The sequence below is a fragment of the Sus scrofa genome, chromosome 14 (genome assembly GCF_054392235.1).
Source record: "Sus scrofa isolate SSC_HxYL_T2T_F1_AM1 chromosome 14, Sscrofa_HxYL_maternal_Yorkshire_Landrace_v2.0, whole genome shotgun sequence".
NCBI lineage: Eukaryota > Metazoa > Chordata > Mammalia > Artiodactyla > Suidae > Sus > Sus scrofa.
Genome location: NC_139396.1, coordinates 91,437,999 through 91,455,871, shown reverse-complemented (window position 1 = coordinate 91,455,871; position 17,873 = coordinate 91,437,999). Strand labels below are relative to the sequence as shown.

Here is a 17,873-nt window from a genome sequence, read left to right as displayed (position 1 = left end):
GTTTTCTGATTTCAGAAAGTGTACAGATTGAACTCTGAATTGAATCCTATAATTTTTATAAAAATAAGTGAATGTAGAATGGCAAATCAATGACATATTTTTTGCTATTAATTAATATTCATATTCCCATTATTCATTTCTTGATCATAGAAATTTAGGTCTTGAAAACTGTTATCTCCATATGCAATTGAAGCAGTGGAGTATGATAGAACATAAATAGATCTAGAGCAACTTTCATAAATTCTTTGGTGACCCTGAGTTTCAAACTGCTATAAAACGACCACGGTAGGAATAATGTATACTCTTTCTACTCATCTTTTAATAACAGTAGATCATTTCTCTAGAGTGGATATGGTAATAAAATAATATTTGAGATCTATATTATATTCAGTTTTCAGTGACTTTGAGAAGGACATGAACCAAGGTGATAAATTTAAGCTAAAGTAAAACATTATGAACATTCTAGGAACTTATTTTCATGAGGACAAATTTTTAAATATGATAACAGCGTACTTACAATGCTTATAAATGTGTAAGTCTAAGAGCTCTATAGCCTGACTTCAGACTTCTCCCAATAAACTAGTATTCTTAAAAAAGTACATAGCTGAAAAAAAAAAAAAAAAGGGAATCGCTATCAAGAATAGAGGGCTAGGAACTAATTAATCCTTATTGACTCTGTTTCTCTTGCCTATATTTTGTCTCATTTAATCCTCACAATAACATGCAAGATAGATTTGCTTTATGTTATTTAACCCTTGAAAAAATTAAACTCAGAAATTTATAAAGGTTCTGAGTTCAAACTAGTAAATGTCAGAACTTGGGTTCACTTTCAAAGTACTATGCCTCCTCTGTTTGGGTGTACAGTCTTGAATCTTTGATAAAAATGAAGAACAAAAGTCAAAAGTAAATAATTTGGAAATTGTGCCAAAGTAATTATTAGAGATTAAAAAAATAGTTTCCTTGATATTTAATTTTTTCAAAATCAATAATGCAAACCAACACAACTGTGCTATATTGGTTCCCTGTGACTTTTTAAAGGAAAATGCATTTTAAGCAGTCACCATCTATACACACAGAAACATGTGTGGGTGTGTGATACCTGCCTGACTACATAGATGCATTTATACAAACACTATGCATATCTGTATATACACATTTTAAAATACTGTATCTATTTTTGATAATTAGACAATCATTTTCTCACTTAACACTGTATGATTTTAAATGTGTAAAAAATTTATTTGTAAGCAATATATGTCTTCTGTAAACATTTATCAATTTCACACATTCACCATCAGTCACAAGGTTTAAATCCATATGAATTTTATTTCCAATTATATATTTACTTCTTCATGGTGTCTGAAGCTAAGCTTTCAAAGAAGTTGATAGAAGTTCAGTCAGTACATTATGTTAAAATGTTTTACTGTTTATTGTCCCTCCAAATATAATTTCCTCCTGATGTGCAGATTTTTGTATCCCTTCCTGTTTGCCATGATGATTCAAATTCATGAACTTTACATATTTTACAGATAGATTAGGCATGAGCCATTTAGAATCCATGATTTAAAATTTAGAAGTTGAGTCATTATAAAATGAGGGAATAGCACTGCAAATGCAAAACTATTTTGTCATCATTTCCCATTAGAAAAAATAAATATGAAGGAAGTGTGTGTACTATGCCCCAGTTTATATGCCTTTGTGCCGTCTGCCTGCAGGTAGATCCTGGAAAGCTTTTAAAACACAGTTCACTTGTAAGCACCAAAGCACAATTGCTTTATTTTCTCAGTGACCCTGAGTTCTCAGTTCTCAACTTGTCTTCTTATTTAAATTGAGGAAAAATTCAAATATAGGTCAGAATTTTTCTATGAGATCTTTTGAAGAGTACTAAGCATGATTTTAAAGCAGAGAAACCCATTAAAAATGAAGAAATTTGGTATTCAAAACTATAGACCCTTAAAAGTTTGCATTCCAAAATGAGGTTCATGAAAAATTCCTTTTTTTCCCCAAATTAAAGCATATTTGATTTACAATGTTTTGTCAATTTCCACTGTACAGCAAATTGACCAGTCATACATAAATGTACACATTCACTTTCTTATATTATCTTCCATAATAGTCTATCCCAAGAGACTAGATATAGTTCCCTGTGCTATACAACAGGACCTCGTTGCTAATCCACTCCAAATGTAATAGGTTTACCTCTACTAAACTCAAACTTCCAGTCCATCCCACTCCATCCCCCTACCTCCTTGGCAACCACAAGTTTGTTCTCTATGTCTGTGAGTCTATTTCTATTTCATGGATAGTTTCATTTGTATCATAATATAACAGAAACAAACTCATAGACATGGATAACAGACCGTGGTTGTGAAGGAGGAGGAGAAGGGAGTGAGATGGACTGGGAGTTTGGGGTTAATAGATGCAAACTATTTGGAGTGGATAAGTAATGAGGTCCTGCTGTATAGCACAAGGAACTATATCTAGACACTTGTGATGGAACAGGATGGGTTTTATGGGTAAAATAATGGGTCATTTTGCTGTACAGCAGAAAATGACAGAACACTGTAAATCACACTGGGTCATTCTGCTGTACAGCAGAAAATGACAGAACACTGTAAATCAAATATAATAAAAATTAAATTAAATTTAAAAAGGAAACTATAGTCTCTTTAATGTTTGAATTCCAAAATTAGGTTTCTGAAACATTGCTTTTAACAAATAGGTTTGGTTTAAAAAAATAGATATGAATTGAATGCATTTATGCAGTGAATGGGCAGATTGCTTCTGGGTCTGGGGTGTTAGGGTTAGAATAAAGAAGGAATTTGAAATTATTCTCATAATAGACTCTTTCACTAAAATTATCTTCCAATAATTTTTAGATCTATCTGCAAGCATTTATCCTGAAGTTACCTGTTTTATTTATAGAGAATCCAAAATGTATTTAGTCCAAAACACCAACCATGAATTGAACATCATCTCTATACCAGGCATCAAGAACATCTAGGAGATGCAAAGATTAATATAGGATGCCTCCTTTAAGATGTTCGAATATGTGCAAACTTAAGATACATAAAATTACTTTAATATACAAAAATAAATTCAAAATAATGTCATAACCCATATGAGAGTTGAATGCACAAAGTACATGGTAAGAGTTGAAGGAATAATTAATTCCACTGATTGGCAAGTGAGGAAGAGAAAGCTCCTAGAGTGGTTTGTCTCTCATTTGGCTGTTAATGTATAAGTAAGACTACAACTGTATATTTATGAGGGCAGAAGAAGAAAAAGATTTGACATAGATAGGACAGGTGAAGTAGAAAGAAATAGAGAAAGATCAGGAATTTTATGGAAACAGCAAACAATCTGAAATGGATGGAAAAATTGTACTTGGCATTGTTGATATGTGTTATAAGGGGTAGGAAGTAGAAGGAAACTGAGATTGATTAAAACGTATTGGTATCAACATTTTAACTTTATTCTGTAGGCAACTGAGAGTAATTGAAAAATGTTAAGTTTGAGATGGGCAATAAACAGATCTATGTATCTGAAAGATATCTTTTTTTTTACAGACTCTATACCTAACCTTTTATTTTCTTTTTTATTGAACTATAATTGATTTATAATATTATATTCATTTAAGGTATACACATAGTCATTCAATATTCTGGTAGATTATATTTCATTAAGACTTATTAGAGAATAATGGTTATATTTCCCAGTGTTGTGCAATATAGCCCTGTAGTTTATTTACTTTATACATAGTAGTTTGTACCTCTTAATCCCCTACCTCTATCTTGCCCACCACCCACTACCTTGTCCTCAGTGGTAATCAGTAGATTGGGTTCTAAATATGCAAGTTTGTTTCTGTTTTGCTTTATTTATCATTTGTTTTATTTTTAAGTTTCTATAAGTAATAGCATGTGGTATTTGTCTATCTCTGTCTGACTTATTTTACCAAGCTAATACCCTCTAGGTCCATCCATGTTTGTGCAAATGGCAAAAATATTATTCTGAGAATTATTATCTGCGTGTGTATGTATGCATTTCCACAGCTTCTTTATTTTGACAGGGTAGTTATAGTTGGAAAGATGAGAGACTGGAAGATAGAAGATTATTTAGGAATGATATTTTTAAAATAATAGTCCAAGAGGGTAACAGCGAGAACCTGGGTTAAGGCACCATTAATAAGAATGGTGATGTGTGTATCCTTGCAAGAAAAAAACTATGAGGTAGAAATTATTAGAATCAATGATCTATTGAATGTTAAAAATGAAGAAATAGAATTAAGACTTACCCCAAATGTTTTGAGATTTGATAGCTTTCTTAGTCAAAATTGGCATCATTAACCAAGATAAACATATAGAAAGAAGAGCAGATTAGGAAGGGTAAGGCAGCTTATTCAGATTTTGGTCATAAATGACTAAGAGTTATCCAAAGAGAAAAGTCTAGGGGAAGCTGGGCACATGGTTCTGGTACTGAGGAGAGAGTTATAAAGAAGAAATAGATCAGATCCAGTGGAAGCAAGCTGATTAAGACAAAAATAGCTGAGACAAAGATCCAGAAAGATATTTCTTCCTACACACATGATTCTAATATCCCTGTTTCAGATGCAGAGACTTAGTTGTAGCAATTTAAACAAACTAGGAGTTTACTACCTCCATAAAAAGAAAATCAAGGAATGGGTAGTCCTGAATGTCAGCTTCACAAAGTCATCAGGAAATCAGGCACTTACGTCTTTCTGCTTTATTATAGTTAGCTCCTGGTTTTCATTTTTATCAGGGTTGAAATATCACTTCTTTTGCTTGAGCTATGGGTTTTATATTCCAAACAGTAAAAATGAAGGGAAACAGAAGCAAATATTACTTACATCTTTTTAAGTCTCTTCCAAATGCCTTCTCTTATATTATTGGCAAGATTTTAGCTATATATCTATATATAACTTCAAAGGATACTGCAAAATGCAAAATGTGTTTGCTTATGTGTGTTTTAATCTAGACACATTGCTTTCCCCAAATAAAATCAGAATTTTATGTCTGTGAAAAGAGAGTAGATATTAGGTGACAACCAGCAATTCTACATATCCTTCTGTGATGGCCAAAATCACAGCAGTACTCATATATATTCTAACTATATGTTTTTCATACATTTTCTCCTTTAGACTATAAGGTCCATGAATAGATTTGAATTGAATGTACTGTACCCAATGATTATAAACACAGAAAATTCTGACTAACTGAACTTTAAACTTCATACTGGAGTTTACACTTATAAGGTATCTTTTCATCTTTTCTGAGGCAGTATCAGTAATATGATGAAAGCAAAAATTAGACCAAAGTGGGCTGAATACTAAGTATGCAGTGAGAGAGAAAATATGGTAGTTTTCAGTAGATTTTCCAGCAGTTTGTAGTTGAAAGGAAAGAGCAAGTATTGGATAGGGGTGAGAAGAAGAGACAGAGAGATTTGAGGTGCAAATGGAACTGCTAGAAACTTCTTAATCTTTTTTTTTCTCTCTTTCTCTTTTTGGTTAGCATATTTTTTTACATACTTTTTAAGATGGTGGTAGTTGGGAAAATGTCTAGATAAAGAGCAAGAAGCCAGGAAAGAGTGAATCTATAAAAGAAGACTATACCTGATGAAGTCTTAAGCAAGAGAGAAGGAATGGAATTAGGAAAACAGGTGGAAAGACTAGGTTTGGAAAAAAATTTTCTCCTGAACCAGAGATCCAGATAAATGAAGATATAAACACATTGAGATCCAGATGAATGGAAAATTGTAGAGTTTCTTGTACCTCATATTTTGGTAAAATGGAAGAAATGTTTTCCCATTAAGATTAAGACTGGAGGGGTCTATCCACAGCTTTATTTTAGCAAAGGAGCAAAGTAAACATATCCATGTCTTCACTAACTTTTTAATATTGCTTAGAAGAGAAAATAACCTAATACTAATGATTTGAGATAGTGATCCTATTGTATAATACTGTATACTAGATATTTTTCTGCCAGAACTGAGCTCCAGGACTTTGCCTGGATTGTGTAACCTGACTCACCTTCATTTTATCCTTCAGTCACATGAAAGTGAAATAAATGTGGCCTTCCAGTGGCTATCCTCTCTCACAAAAATAGGGGTGGTATATAAAAGCTTAATTGAAAATAATGATAGCAAAACATAATGAAACTATGTAATTAAACATACTGTTTTAGATACAGTTTCCATAGCCTCCCTGATTTATTAACGTACTAATTAGGAAGATAATATAAATATAAATATAAATATAAGAAGATTAAATGTACCTGGATTATCTAAGGCCATCCCATAAATTCTCCATCAGTTTTTCCTCTTGTGTCCTTATTTACGGTGCCAAGTGAGGAAACTATTTTACTTTGTGAAAGGAGTCTGGGTCTAAGAAAAAAAATAATGTTATGTTCTAGACTGTGTATATATATACAAAAGAAAGAAAGAAAATTATTAAAATGGTTTTAAATTCTTAAAGTTACCCTTTCTCTGAGTGTTAGGCTTCTAGGCTAGTAAATTTTTTTATACTACTTAAAACTGATTAATTATGCAGTTGCCATGTTTTGTGTATTTCCTTTAATGTGTTTAATTGTGCACTCTTACCCCAAGGCAGGTGTGCCAAAGACACAATTTTAAAAATTGAATAAACAATAAAACTAATCAGTCAGAGGGGAAAGATCAGCAAGATGGAAATTTTGCCAAGCAACAGCAATTCAGCCATAGCTGAAATCAAGGGGCAGTGTGCATTCAACTAGAAATGAGAGGGAATAGCAACAATACAGCTTTTGACCAAAAGAGCCACTAGGGCCTACAAAACTCAGGCAATCAAATATATACTCAATGACTTAGTAGGTTAATGTGCTTGCCGTGTTAAGACATTAAGGGAATTAGTTAATGAGCTTTTTGAACCTACTGCAATCATTGGTAGTTATCAAGAAAATTGGGGAAACTAAAAGATTTGGAAAATTAAAGTATTTAGATATTGAAAAAAAGGTTTAATTTTTAATTTTTTAAAAAAGATCCAAAGATTTCTTTAAAAGGTTTAAAAATTTTAACAAAATGTTTAAAGATTTTTAAAAAATGTATGAAATGGAATGGGAAGAGATGAAGAAGTGAAGAGGAAAGGAATGGGGAGAAGAGCGAGGGGAAAAGTAAAGAGAGAGTAAGACTTGCAGCCAATAAATTTAACTCTCAAGAATGTTGGGGTGTTTCAATTTGTTTTTAACGCTATATAGGAGGTAAATGTAGGTAATAAACCTTAGTAATTCAAAGAATATGTTTTTAAAACAAGAAAAGGTGTGAGAGTATTGTTTTCATTCATTCTTTCTCTCTTTTTGCTTGCATTGTAGTAAAGTGGACTATAAAATTCTCTTGACATTTAAGTAAGCTGATATGCCAGTGGATTTTCTTGATTGTGCTAGGCATCCAGTTGAAATAGCACTTGAAGGAATCTTAGAAATAATCTATTCATTTTATAACTATCTAGCTCAAATTAACCTTTACAAACAATAAAAGAAGTCAAGGACTTTCTGTGACTTTCCTTAGTGCATGAGGATATCTAACAGCAGAACCAGGGCCAGAACCTAACTCCCATGTTCTTCACCCCATCACTACTGAAATCTTTGTAGCCTCCCAGTAGGGTTAGTGGCAAAACAACAGTAGTCTGGGCACTCTCAGCTGGGATGGTTGCTGCAGATATCAAGAAATAAGGACTATTTTAATTAAAATATGTAGAAAATACTGAGAACATGGTATTAATTGAACAAAGTGATGATTGAATGATACCTCCTGACCAGAATAGACAATTCAGCCCCAACATGAGAATCTAATAGGAGGGAAAAAGGAAAACTACTGGACTCCAAATCAGGAGACTCAGGTTGTAGTCTAGACATTGACATCTTTGGGTCTGTTTCTTCATCTATCTCTAAAAGTAAGGTTAAGGATTAAATGGACTCTATGATTCCTTCCAACTCAGAATTTCTGATCTTATTCTCTTTTATATTCAATGTTTAAATTCCTTTCTCATTTCCTCTGTGTATATCCTTTAGCTATTTTCTTTGTGATGACCATAGGGATTATATTTAACATTCCAAAGTTATAAAAGTCTTTTTATTTTGTTTTGTTTTTAGGGCCGCATGTGTGGCATATGGATGTTGTTCCCAGGCTAGGAGTCAGATCAGAGCTGCAGCTGCTGGCCTACACCACAGCCACAACAACTCTGGATCTGAGTGGCACCTGTGACCTACACCGCAGCTCACAGGCAATGCTGGATCCTTAACCCACTGAGCAAGGCCAAGGATCATACCTGCATCCTCATGGATCCTGGTAGGGTTTTCTATCACTAAGCCACAATGGTAACTCCCAAAGTTATAAAATTATAGCTTGAGTTTGTACCAGTTCAACTTCAATAACATACAGATTACTTTCTCCTTAATAGCTCTGTCCTCTGCCCCTTTCATTTGTTGATGTTACAAAGTTACATTTTTATACATTTTGTCATAAAACATAAATACACATTAGCACCTTAGATTATATAGAAAAAATGTGTAGTTAAAAACCAAAACTACCTTAATACTATCTTTTAGACTAAACAGTATTTTTAAAAAAATGTTAGCTTCATAACATGTGGAAAACAAAAATTGGAGTGACACCCCATTGATACAATAATGCTAGCTTTTATAATTGCCCATGTATTTACTGAGCTCTTTATTCCTTCATACAACTTTGGGTTACTGTCTAGTGCCTTTTAATTTCAATTTGCAGGACCCCTTTTAGCATTTCTTTCAGGGCTGAACTTGTGGTAATGAACTCTTTGAGCTTTTGTTTATCTGGGAATGTCTTAATTTCCTCCTTACTTTTGCAGAACAGTTTGCTGGATATAGTATTCTTATTTGACAGTTCTTCTTTTAGCACCTTGAATATATCATTCTATTATCCTTTGTTATTCAAAGTTTACAATGAGAAGTCTGATGATTATCTTACTGAGGATTCCTTGTAAATGATGAGTTACTTCTCATGGCTTTCAAAATTCTCTTTTTGTCTTTGGCTTTCAACAGTTTGATTATAATGTGTCTTGGAGTGAGTCACTTTGTTTTTTCTAGTTAGAGTTCACCAAGCTTTCTGGATGTTTATATTTATGTTTCATCAAATGTGGGAAGTTTTCAGCCATTATTTCCTCAAATATTATTTCTACCCCTATTTTTCTCTTTTCTTCTGGACTCTCACGATGAGTATGTTGGTCTGTTTGATGTCTCACAAGGCCGTTAGGCTTTTCTTCACGTCTCTTCAGTCTTCATTCTGTCTGCTTCTCAGATTTGTTCATTTCTTTGTACTATCTTCAACTCTTCCGATTATTTCTTCTGTCTGCTTAAATTAGCCTTTAAGGAGTCTCCCCCATGGTGCAGGCACAGTAGATTAAGAATCCAACTGCATGCATATGAGTTCTTAGGGTAGTTCCTATAAACTATCATAATTTTTGCGAAAAAAAAAATCCAACTGCAGTGACTTGGGATACCTTAGAGGTGTGAATTCGATCTGCATCCTGGATCAATGGGTTACAGGATCCTGCATTGCCACAGCAATGACATAGATGTACTTGTGCCTTGGATTCAGTTCCTGGCACAGGAACTTCCATATGCCATGAGTGCAGCTGTAAATTAAAAAAAAAAAACTTTTAATGACTCTAGTGAATTTTTCATTTCAGTTATTTTTTCACTAAAGAAAAATTTTGTCTTCTGTTTATTTTGTTCATATATCATTTTCTTTATTTCTCCACATCTTTCTTTAGTTGATTAAACAGCTTTAAATCAGTTGTTTTAAAATCCTTGTCTAGTAGATATTCTATTATGCCTTTTCCAGGGATAGTGGTTTTTGTTTGTTTGTTTTTGTTTTTCCTTTGAATAGAACACAATTTCCTGCTTATGTGCTTTTTTGTTGAAAACTAGTCATTTGAATCTAAAAATGTGGTAACTCTGGAAATCAGAGGCTTCTTCCTTCTCAGTGTTTTCTCTGTGTGTATGTGTGTTTGCTTTTTGGTTTTGCTTTGTGAGTCTTGCTTCATTTTGCTTTTCGACTGTTGTAGGTTATCTCTGTGTCAATGATCAGCCTGAAGTGTAACCTGGAAATTTTCTTAGGCCTTTTATGAACTTGTGCCTTCCACTGGGCATATTCAGTGATGTTCTAATTTTCCATGTATTTGTAGCTACTTTTGAATGTTCTTGTCTTCAATATATGGCTTGCAAGGAGGAAAAAAAGAAAAGTGAGGGTTGAGTTCCTACTATGGCTTAAAAATCCAACTGCAGTGGCTTGGGTCACAGGTTCAATCCTGGCCCTTTGCAGTACATGAAAGGACCCAACATTGCTGCAGCTGCAGCTTGGATTCAATATCTGGCCAAGAAGTTTCATATGCTGTAGGTGTGGCCTTTTAAAAAAAAATGAGGGTCAGGAGTTCCCATCATGGCTCTGTGGTAATGAACCTGACTAGGATCCATGAGGATGTACGTTTGATCCCTGGCCTTGCTCATTGGGTTAAGGATCTGGTGTTCCCATGAGCTGTGGTATAGGTCACAGGTGCAGTTCAGATGTTGTGTTTCTATGGCTGTGGTATAGGCCAGAAGCTGCAGCTCTGATTAACCCCTAGCCTGGGAACTTCCATATGCTATGGGCGTGGCCCTAAAAATAAATACATACATACATACATACATACATAAATGTTAATAAAGGTGCCCCTAGAAGTCACTTCAGCTAGAGTGTGAAGGGTTTTCATCAGTCAGGGTAGGTTTAACAACAATGGTCACTGCCTCTTTGTACCTTTGTGATGAGAAGCATCACTCAGTGATAAGATCACAGATTTGTGATATTGAGAGAGCGTACTCTTTTTCCCCCAGCCTGGCTCTCACAAATTGCATGCAAGTTACTCCAGGTATGGGTGCACAGCTCCCTGTCAAGTGGTTGAGTTGGGGGATAGACAGCTGTTACTGTGCTAAGAGTCAAAATTTACATAAGTTAACCATAATGTACCTTCCAGACCTTCTTCTGGAAGTTGCAAGGCTTCAATAGACTCTAGTGTTCCTAAATAGTTACATAAATCAGATTGTACAACTGTAAAGAGTAAAATTGAATTCTGAGCGGGGAGATAGATTTCCGGTGCTTCCTATTTCACTATCTTTTTAGAATCTTTCTCTTTTTTCCTTTTGCTATCCTTTTCTTTTCCCAGTTGCAATCCAAAACTTTCCTCTAAGCACCAATTGGCAAATTATAAGATAACATAGCAAGATGGTTTTGTTTTGTTTTTATCTGTTTTAAAAGGGTGCTCCTACAATTTTGCTTAAACAATATCCATCAGTTAGAATGAGATCAGATGCTTTAGGAATTGCCTGTTAACTTTAGGAAAGTGAGCATTTGTATCAAATTGCTATAATATATTGTCCATAATTATACAATTCATTTGACATGTCTTTACTGAGACTGATGTGGTATCTCTCATAGAACAGCCATGATCTATTTTGTGAAATTAGATCTTTTTTGTGAATTTAAGAGATGGAGGGGATAAAACATCCAGATGATGCATACAGACAGACAGACACACACACACACACACACACACAGACACACACACACATTAAGAAGAAAAGAAATGGAGAGGGAAAAGAAAAAAAAATGTGATGTGAGAATCTCTATGGTTAAATTTACTTATAATTATTACCATGTTCTTCTTACTGTATGGCAAATAGTTCCATATTATGAAAAAGGAAAATATTGGAAGAATTTAAAACTTAATGGAAAAGACTATTTCTATATTAGAAAAAGAATTAGCTTACTTGTCACAATGCTTAGAAAAGGAAGAGAGCAGATTCATTATTTCTATTTTGTGCTAAACCACCTGTGCCATAGACCTTCAGAAAGATGGGAAGAGAGGCCCTGAAAGCAAGCACAATGTATTTGACAGCTATGGGATGGTGCCAAATTCCTCATTAGACAAAGTACTGCTGAAGGTAAGAGCATAGATGGGTGCAAACATCCTGATGTTCACCAGTTCAGCTGCAAGCTAGGCGAAAAGGCACAAAAGAAAAGGAAATAGAAGGAAAAAATCAAAGAGCTGAAGATTCTAGGACAGGAAGCTGTTGGTGTCAAAACCCACAAAGGCATGGACAAAGGCAGAACTTGAAAGCACATGTGAAAAAAAGGCACAAGGCAGTATGGGTGGCATTTGCAAAAGTAGTCATTACAGCCTTGGACTCATGCTGAATTTATGCTTGCTGTTGCAGATTATGAACTAGTTATAGTCATAAGATAAAAAGTTCTCATGTGTTTTTGGTGTGTGTGTGTGTGTGTGTGTGTGTGTGTGTGTTTTCTCTAGAAAAATCAATCCAGTGTCTCCACCTCCCATTTTGGTGACTGAAGTCTGAATGAAATTAATAGCAAATCAATGTTAGTAATAAATATTACATATTGAGTCTTATATTTTTGTTATTCCGGATTTCTCAGGTTTGGCACTCTTGGCATTTGGGATTTGTGTCTGGGTAATTGTTGTTGTTGTGGGGGGACGTCCTATGCATTGTGAAATGTTTAGCTGTATCCCTGCCCATTTACCCACTTAATGCCTGTGTTTATCCCCTAACCCCTCACTCAGTTGTAATAATCAAAAATGTCTTCAGATACTGTCAAATGAAAAACTGCCCCTGGTGGAGAACTGTTGGTCTAAGGGAAGATAGAATCAAGGACAAGCTGATAGTGCTGCTGTTGACACTGCTGCTCCTGTCAGAATCCCCTGGCTGGCAGTTTACCTACCTTCCAGCTACTGCAAGTTTTAGCTGCTGACATCTCTCAGCTGCTCTCCTCTCTGGATAATTGTTCTCAGTCAAAAAGGAGTCACCCTGTCCGTGTGGTTATGTCCCCACACCCCCACCCCTAGAAGTCTATAGCCAGTGACTGACCAAGAAGACAATACCATGGATCAGGCTTCCTGCCTCAAGATGGAACCAACTCTGGTGTACGATTTCACAGCACCCTGTGCACTCAGGACAAAGATGGCCTCAGGCTGAGACTAGTAATGTTTTTACTTAGCTCCACCCAGTTCTTCTTTCTCCCCTACCTTTTTCCTGAGAACAGGGTTTCAGTAAACCACAAGTGCAAATTGCTTTCAGGATCTCTCTGTAGGTACCTACTCCAGAGACAAATGATAGCATCATTTTGTTCTTTTACTGTCACTTTTATGGGGGATGGAAAATAGGTGATGGGAGAGTTGGCTGAATGTGAACACACAACTATTATTCACACATTTTTACATATTCTCTTATTCTCTCAACAATGCTACAATGCTGCAAGTAAACTTGCAGTATTTTGTGGACAAGAAAACAAAGGCTAATAAACGTACATGTAAGTGACCCACTGAAAATGTGTATCCAGGCTCTAGTTTCAGAGCTTTTTGTGTCATTCCACACTAATATATTTATGCTCATTTTGCTGCTCTGAAACAATATGTAGATGAGTCAACAACCGTTGCTCTCAAGGAATTTAGTTGGAAAGGAAAGACAAGCAAAAAAGAAAAAAAAATTTAGTAAATGCTAATTTACAAATAGAATTTGTACTTTTCGTGCTTCTGAAAAACTGTAGCAGTTTCATAAATCCAGAAAAATGTAAGAGAAACAAAAAATTAAAATAGACCCTAAAGAATATTTAAAGAAAAACACAAAGAAATGTATATTCCCAAGCTTTTGGGTAAATTGCTCTAGTCAAGTAAATTCACCTGGAAATTAATAAGTAACTGCATTATATAATTTTCATTGCTTGATGATAAGCAGCATAGAAATTTCTTTAGAGGAAAAAAATGTTTATTAGGCTTTAAATTTTAAAAGCAATTTATTTTGTGTGGTCATTATTTGAATAACAATTGGTAGCTAACCTAGTGGTCTGCAAAAGACAGAACTGTTCAAAAAGGCATTTCTTACATTGACCCTCAATAAACCTAAAGCCTCAACCTAAAGTCTTACATTAAGTCTCAATTTAGTCAAAGCTTTTCAGCAGGGAGTTATAATAATATGGTCTAGAAATGCTGTTTTTTGATTATGTAGCTGATCACAATAATAATGATCTGATAACCCAAGGGAAACAAGTGCTTTAAGTCATGTCTTTGCAATATTAGATGTCTTGGGAAAGTTTTTGGCCAAGCCCTAGTTCACAAGCAATTCATGGTTGAATTTTATGAAAAAGAGCTTTTTATTTTTTTTTTCCAAAAAGGTACGTATAATTTTAAAAATTGTATAGAAGTATAGTAGATTTATAATGTGTTAATTTCTGCTACACAGAAAAGTGATTCATTATATATATATATACTGCAAACATTGAGCAACTACTGTGTATATGTGTGCTTGATTTCATGTGTGTGTGTGTGTGTACATACATGCATATATGCATGATATTATTGCTCATTACAAAACTGGCATCCTTTTATGAATGTTTTAGGACCTACGCTTGTACTTTCAACTAGATGTACAGTTCAAATTCACTCCTCTTCTGCAAAAAATAAATCAAATCAATTTTAGTCTATCTTCAGCTTCTGCATCACATTACATACAAAAAAATATAAATGAAAAGAAAAATAAAGGAAGGTTTTTCTAGTCAACTCAGCATAGAATTAGTCAACTTAAGTTAGAGTCTTCTGTCATAAAAAACAACTCCTGATTCTTAATGACTGAAAACAATGAAGTTTTTTGTTTTTTGCTCACATGTAACTGTGATACAAGTTGTTAGAGAGCTTTTTGTGTGTGTGTGTGTGTGTGTGTTTGTCTTTTCTAGGGCCACACCCGAGGCATATGGAAGTTCCCAGGCTAGAGGTCTAATCAGAGCTGTTGCTGCTGGCCGATACCAGAGCCACAGCAACACCAGATCTGAGCCGCATCTGTGACCTACACCACAGCTCACAGCAATGCCAGATCCTTAACCCACTGAGTGAAGGCAGGTATTGAACCCACAACCTTATGGTTCCTAGTTGGATTCGTTTCTGCTGAGCCACAATGGGAACTCCTAGAGAACTTTTATCTAGATAGTTATTCAAAACAAGGGTTTATATACTTTCTCAAATATCTCCAAACTAAGAAAGGAAAGGCTAGAAATGTTACCTACTGCCTGATAAATAGATTCCAGGAGGGAAAACAAACTACTGCATATCAGGTCTTAGCACAGTATCTAGCATATAGCAAGTGCCCACTAAATATTAACTGGTAGTGGTAGCAGCAGTAGTATCAGTAGTAGCAGTAATATTAGTCATAATATTAGCTAATGTGGGCTAATGATAGCTTTTCATAATGTAACATTATTCATTGATACGTTTCATCTAATTTTTATAAATGTTTATTTCAAATTACATTTAAGGAGAAGCCTAGGAAAATGTTCTCTTCATAGTGAGATAATTCCTCTGCATATCATAAGTCTGTTTATTGCTCATTCCTTTTGTCAGGAGTAATTGATATGGCTTTGAGGAAGAGTAATCATCTTTGCTTCTGAGACACGGTTAGAGTTTGGTCCATGCAAGGCTGATGAGTAATGGAAGAATTGTACAGAGTGAGTCTAGGGCAAACCTGAACTGTATTCAGCAAAAAGTAAAAAATCTTCAGATAGTTATTTGTTTAATCTACTTGTTGCCAATGCAAATAGAGGCTTTAGAGTTGAAGATCAGGGAAAGAATTTTTATTCAATATTAGGGTGTTTATGCAAATGCACTACATTCAGAATTATTCAGTTGCAACATAGACCAGAACTTAAGCCACCCCAAAATTCAAGGGAGTCATCTTGGAAAGACTAACATCTATCTGGATTAAGAAATCATATAAGTATAAACCCATAAACATTTTCCCTGCATAGTTTGTGTGTGTGTGTGCATGTGCATGTGTGTATACACCTGCATGTATGAATGAGAATGAGAGAAAGAAAGATGCTAACAAGAGCCAGAATAAATGATATCACTAGATCTCATCAAGCTAAAATATTCTTTGATTCCATTTGGAGTTAAGGGAATAAATGGTGGTCGTTTTGGTAGAGGTGATGGTGTGTGTGCGTGTGTGTATGTGTGTGTAAGGATAGTTCATATATGCAAACCATACATGCAATATATGGATATGTCTTCGTATGTACATGATATTGAGTGCTTAATGCTAGACATTGTCCTAAATATTTGAAATGTATTTGCATAGTTGTTTTTACCAGTAAGATATTTTCTTGTTATTTTATAGACTTGGAACTGACGCTTAAAGAAGTTGAACAACTTCTTCAAATAACAAATCTATTAAGAGGCAGGACAAGATCTTAAACCTAATCCTCTGATTCTAGAGTGTATATATGTAATACCAAATTGCCCAGCAGAGTAGCACCAGAGTTTTAATGAAAGTGGATACTGAGCAGATTCAAGGTCCACATCTCAAAATTTGAGCAGATGGGTACTTTTTTAAGGACAAGCTTCTTCCTATTCACTTCTGTGGTAATTATGGGAAGAAGAATGATAGCAACAATAACTAACATTTACCATGCTCTTAATAACGACCAGATATTTTAAATCCCTTCATATATGAATGTTTTTTTTTATTTACAAACAATGCTTGAGGAAAGTCCCATTATTATCTCAATTTTATAAATGAGAAACAAAGGCTCAGACAGCTTAGGAACAAAGAAGGAGGTCTCTTCCTTCTCCACCTCTACCCTCCAGTTCCCTCTCATCTAGAAGGAGCTCTGCTATCCCCAGTGTCCAGTCATAGTAGCTTTGGGTCATAATCCTTCTGTATCTGTCTGTGTATTCACATACAGGCTAGCCCATATTTATAATGCTGTATTCTGAAATAGCCAATCCCAACTATACTAGAATCATCCTCATGTTCCTTTACATACTCTCCTTTCCGGAATAGAACTTGAAACACAGCATTTTTAGAGCTCCAAAATATTATACCTCTCTTCCCTAAGCTCTCAGTCAGGTCCTTCCCAGGGAAGGGCATTACCCTAAGGTATTGCTGCATATAGTTAGTCATTAAAGTAAAATTAAAACTAACATGCTGCTGCCTGTGTTAGTGCCAGAATTTACTTAAAAGCCAGCACTAGTTACTTATGTTCATGACAATATCCAATCGTTTTTCCCAATTGAGCCCTTAATAGCCTCTGAAATTTTGTCCCCTTCTGTGCTCATGTCTTCCCAATGTATACTGTCTATATCTGCCTGGTTGTTAGTATACCTTTTTGACCTTTATTTGGTCTCTTTTGAGCTTTAAGCAATTACTGGAGTCTATGAAACAACCCTCCCCTTTTGCTATTTAATTTAATTAGGCTTCTCATTTGAGGTCTTGCTGAATCAATATTTAGTTCCTTGTCTACATCCCTGGGACAACCTGAAATGTTCCATATACTAGCTAAGTGGCTTAATGAGCATGGACATACGAGTTGAATGCCTGAGTTTGCATTCTCTTTCCCTGCACAATATCCAGGGGATGCTGGTGCTACAAAACCCCTTCACTTTGCCTTGCCCCTTAATTGCACTCCTCTGTGTTACCTGTTAGTTCCTTTTTCTGGATGATAAATTATGATGGAACAGAGGAAGGCAAGCCTCGAGCATTATCTCACTAATTTTGTTTGTAGAGCTGTTTCTCTAATATAGCATTTTCAAATAGGTCTATTATACATCTGCTTCTCCACCTGCGAATACCAGCCAGGCCAGATGTGATGCCATCAGTGGCATACTTTTGCCTAATGGCCTTAAGTCCCTGGGAGTGAACTGAAAAGAAATGGGAAGGTGATGTGCGAAGCTCCAGAAAAAAAACGGTTTTTTAATACTTTGCAAGGGTCAGTGTCAATATTTGGACCGTAGTCTATGTTGAGAAAAG

General features: G+C 35.0%; 1 protein-coding gene across 5 annotated transcripts in view; it reads left to right on the top strand.

Annotated features, from left to right (window-relative positions):
• CTNNA3 (catenin alpha 3) overlaps positions 1-17,873 on the top strand; it is a 1,780,789-nt gene that overhangs the window by 1,710,284 nt on the left and 52,632 nt on the right. The window lies entirely within an intron of this gene.